General features: G+C 31.3%; 1 pseudogene; it reads left to right on the top strand.

Annotated features, from left to right (window-relative positions):
* The first annotated feature begins 3759 nt into the window (after window positions 1–3759).
* On the top strand, window positions 3760–4571 carry LOC136217484 (pentatricopeptide repeat-containing protein At4g15720-like; annotated as a pseudogene).
* Window positions 4572–5484: the final 913 nt, after the last annotated feature.

Genomic DNA, 5484 nt, shown 5'->3' with positions numbered 1-5484 from the left:
ATAAGTCAAAAGATACCTTTGCCCTCAAGTGTAATTTTTTTAGTTATTTTAAAATTTTAATTATGACAATAAATTGTTTAAATGTATATTAGTTCAGAGGAAATATAAAAAACGTTAAAAAACGCGAAAAACAAAAAATAATTAAAAACAAAAAAAGGAAATACAAATAGAAAATGGTGAAAACGCGAAAAAACATATGGGCAAAAAAATATATATCTATGACAGTAAAATGCAAAAATATGTAAAAACACGCAAAAATAGAAAAAATATAGAAAAAACTCATGAAAACACGAAAAACGTAAAAAAACAAAAACAAAAACGTGAAAAAATATGGACAACACGAAAAGGTATTCTATTCTATTATATTATATTCTATTGAGAATGAAAAAAAAGTGTGTTATTCACATTTTTATAACTTATTTTATTGGCGTGAATATTATTTAAGTGTGTGCAAGTTCAATTATAAATTTAGAATGTATTGAGAGTGAATGTTTAGCGTGTCATTTGGTGACCTATTCTGCCCCTATGTAAGTTAGTTATTACTCCATTTGTTGCATAATATTTGTTTTCTAAGGTTAAGACACAAGAATTAAGAAATGCAATTACTTTTAACTAAAAAGACTTTGTTATCATTGTATTAATTGCATCCATTAATTAACTTTTATCTAACCTCAAAATAAAAATGTAACTTAAATAGGGGTATATTTAGTAAAAGTCAGTTAATGTGCATTGATAAAATCAAAACGTCATATACAGTAAAACCTCTATATAAGAATACTCTATATAGGAATAACCTCTATTTTGTTATAAAAAATTTCGGTCACAGCTTGGGCCAGTTATAAATAGGAATAACCTCCCAAACGTTATTTATTATACACTTTTCAAATCCCACCTTTAGAAACTCTACCTCTATATAGTAATAATTATATATTTATATGTATATATATTAAGAATTCAAACTAAATTATAAAATATTAAAAAAAAAATATTGAAATTATCTATGAGTTGGAAACACAAACTAAAACTTGAAATTATAAATATTTACTATTCTCATTGATATTTACATTTTTTCCATAAAACTCTTCCAATTATCTATATGTTGAAAACCTACACTCTAAATTGAATTATAAATATTTAATTTGTTCCATTAATATCTATTGTTATGCATTATATATAAACCATGCATGCCTATGATAATCTTAACCAAATATCGAGCAAATTTAAAATTTTATGTGTTGAGGAATTTTATTATACTAAACTCTATTTCGTAATAACCTCAAAATTGTTATACAAATAGCTCGGTCCCAAGTGTATTCCTATATAAAGGTTTTACTGTATTATGAAACAAAAATTTTTTATAGAAAGACAAATATTAAGAACGAAGGAAGTATATATCAATCATTTTAAAAATTTGTAGATATTAGGGCACATGATTCCTATGAAGACCATGACAACAAACAACGTAAGTTGAGAAAATATGTTATTTCATAATAGGTGCCTTCTATGGTTACTTTGTTTTTTACAAAGTACCATTACTTGGTGTGTTTTCACCATTGGATGATGGAGTATAAAATTAATCCAATAGTGAAAACATACAAAGTAAGGTTTACTTTGTAAAAAACAAAGTAAGCATAGCCTTTACCTTCATAATAATTACACATCAGGTTTGAAAGGAACCGGGTGATATTACCGAAGCTCCTTCTAATGTTTGGACTTTGATCTGCTTATGATGATTATATTTAATTTATAGATTTTATCTTTTTATTGTTGCTCTTGCATCAAACGATTTATTAATTATAGAAATCAATGTAGATATATTATTTTAAAATGCAATGCAATTCAATTCATATTTTTGTCATAATGTAAAGTTATTGAATCGTGTCTTGTTGTGGATTTCTGAATTTTGATTTTCTAGCATTTGGTGTATTAAAATTTTTACCTACAAAATTGGAAATTTTTGTTAAAATTTGAATGAATATTGTTTTTATTAAAAAATTTTGTTAAAGGATATTGTTTTTGATTTTCTGGCATTCAAATTTTAACAAAAACAATATCCTTTAACAAAAAAATATCCTTTGATATTTTATATAATAAAAGTTAAATGGTCAATGGTGCCCGCTATGGTTACTTTGTTTTTTATAAAGTACCGTTATTTGGGAAGAATTATATCATTCACTTTTTTTGGGGAAGAATTATATCATTCAATTTATTTATATTTTTCAATTTATAAATAATATATTCAAATACCTCACAATTAATAAATTCATATTTATATATAAAAATACATTTTCATACATTACACAGAATTTCAAACGAATCAATTACATTAAAATAAAGTTTTTTATTTGCATGTTTATAAAAAAAAAATTACTTTCAAGGGTATTTAATAATTCTCAATTGACTAATGAAGTGATAAGTCAATAAAATGACTGAAAAGTCAGCTTGTACAAAATTAAATTCCCCATATTGAGTAATGAAACAGTCGCTGAACAGAAAACACCTCCTCAATGCCGTTTCATCTTTCACGCCAAAACAAAAATCATAAAATTTCACTTCTTCAATTTCTTTAACCCAATCCGAGCTTTTATTGATATAATCTCGTCAATAGCTACATAAAACACATCATCAATAATGCACCAATTTGTTTGATGAAATTCTGAACCAAACTTAGTCCAATGAACTTCACTCATTGATGGCTACATCCACATATGTAATCTCAATTTCGCTCTTCCTCTATACAAAACAATGCCAAATAATTGGATCACACCAAATGAATTCACTTTCACTACATTAATTAAGGCGTCTTCGATGATTGTTGACAAACAAATAGTAAGAAAATCCATACCCATGTTGATATTTTAGGGTTTGAGCAAAACCTTCTATTCTTCACTAGTTGACATGTGAAATTAAATGATGTTAAAGTACAAAGATAGGTTTTTGATTCGATGAATTTGAAGAATGTTTATATCTTGAACTTCAATTATCACAGCTCATGCGCAGAATCGAACAGGAAATGAAGCACTTCAACTTTTTAGAGAATTAAGTTACTTATGCACAACTTATGCTTGTTCTAGCTTGGAGAAGCTGATTTCGAGGAAAGCTGCACACATGGCAATGATTCGCGGTCGCCATGAGTCAAACGATGTTGCTACCGCACTTGTAGACATGTATGCCAAATGTAGGTGTTTTGGTACTCGGACAAGGTGTTTAAACGCATCCCATATCTTTCTGTTATTCCATAAATCGATTGTTGTCAACCCCCAACAAAAAAGCTATACTTTCGAACACATTCCTCTCTGCGAACAAGTTTCAAAGGCGAGTAGATATAGTCGTTGATGTCAGCAATCAGTGTTAATAGAATCTAATGAACAAGTAACATGTGCACATGTCACATTATAAAACACTTATGCATTAACAAAGGAATGGAATAATGCCCAAGGCTCTTCGGTTCAAAATGAAACAAACCAAAGTTCACAAGGAACTACGCTGCAACTGAATTGAGATTAAGGAGCCAACATATGCGTTCCACTTAGATAATCCCAATTTCACTCTCTATACAGAACAATGCCGAAAAATAATGTAGCACAAAATGATTCACTTTTGCGACACTAATTAAGGCGTCTCTGATGATTGTTGACAACAAAACTAGTAAAAATAGCCATACCCATGTTGAGATTCAGTTGTTTTTAGAGAATTCATTATGCACAACTTATGCTTGTTATAGCTTGGGGAAGCTGATTTCAAAGGAAAGTTGCACACATGGCAATGGTTCACGTTGGCCATGAGTCAAACGATGTTGTTGCTACCGCTCTTGTAGACATGTATGCCAAATACGAGTGTTTTGGTTACCGTACAATGTGTTTAAATGCATCCCACAACTTTTTATCATTCCATTTACATCAATGATTATTGCTGCGGCAAAGTACAGACTCGAACCATGTAACTTTTCTAAGAGTTCTGCATGCTTATAACCACTCAGGACTCATAGATGCAGATTAAAACATCTAAACTCAATGTCTAGTAGACACAACGCGGCCCCTTCAACGAAGCATTGAACTTGTGTCGTCGACATGCGGAGTCGAATTGCCCGTAAAAACAAGGCTCGGAACATGGCTAAATCGATTATTGTCAACCCCAATGAAAGCGCTCTACTTCATGGCACATTGCTCTCCGCGAGAGGCTTCAAGGGCAAGTAGATATAGTCGTTGATGTGAGTAATCAGTTAATCGAATCTAATCAACAAGTAACAGGTGCATATGTCACATTATCAAACACTTGTGCATTAGCAGGGGAATGGGATAATGCTCAAACTCTTCGGTCCGAAATGAAGCAAACCGGAGTTGAAGCAAACCGAAGTTTGCAAGGAACTAAGCATTGAGATTGAGGATTCGACGTACGTGTTCCACGCAGGCGATTTATCGTGTGAAGGAGGGGAAGAAATGTTGAGTTTGATGAAGGAACTATAGAGGAGAATGAAAGAGTATGGTGGAGGAAACAAGGGTTTGGTGTTTATTAGTCCGACTGCTGCCCAGTTCAGTATTGTTTGTCCTTACTTTGTAATTGAAGGTTAATTTTTGTGTTCTGCTCTGAGCTTGAGATGATGCATTTCTAGAGAATTCATATGCATCAATTTTGTAAATGCTACCGTTTGATCTCCCAAAATGGTGAAATCGGCACGACGTTCAGCTTTTCCGCTCTGCCCTTACAGGCCACTGGCACCTGCACCAATTAATGAAGCAAGATCTCTGCCACAGCTCTTGGATCATTGAACAGCTGTTTGTGTTCAATAGGTTGAATATTGAGCTATCTGCAATATCAATGCTCTCTGTCAAATACAATGAACTGTCAATAATGATCAGAAAATTATTAAACGTGAAGTGCGGTGTATAATGTATTTTGCATACCTTTCTGCAGCGACTAACGAGCAACAGGAAATTCTCCTCAAAAACGAGCCACAATCATTCTTCTTCATTTGACAATTGAAGATACAGAAACGAAAACTTCAAACTTGAGGAGAGAGAATTATTATAAAACCTACAGAAGGGTAAAATATCAATCACATTGTAAAAAAAATATGAAAATGTTATATATAAACAGAAGCATGAAACAGTTAACTGAAACAAAACAAAAAAAAAACAATAAATATAAACAGTAAACCAAGCAGAGCCTAAATATTTTATGGATTCAATTTTACTTTCTTCTTTTTACTCTACTTCAGTTTTGTCATTCAATAAATTAGAGATATTTTTGACCCTTAACCTAAAGTGTTCAATTTTTATATATTTTTATACTATTGCATGTGGACTATGACTACATTTATATATAAATATAACATATTCCTTTTAGCGGGGAAAGAGAAAGCAAATACCTTTACGTGGGCTAGGCCCCTACTGTATAATCAGTAAACACCTGTATCATGCGCCAAACGAGAGTCGAAAGAAAGCTTTGTGTCTTTTTCCTCCCGCCTAAACAGGACTTATTCCC

This window comes from Euphorbia lathyris, chromosome 2 (assembly GCF_963576675.1).
Source record: "Euphorbia lathyris chromosome 2, ddEupLath1.1, whole genome shotgun sequence".
In the NCBI taxonomy this organism is placed as follows: Eukaryota; Viridiplantae; Streptophyta; class Magnoliopsida; order Malpighiales; family Euphorbiaceae; genus Euphorbia; species Euphorbia lathyris.
This window is presented reverse-complemented; position numbering and strand designations above follow the sequence as displayed.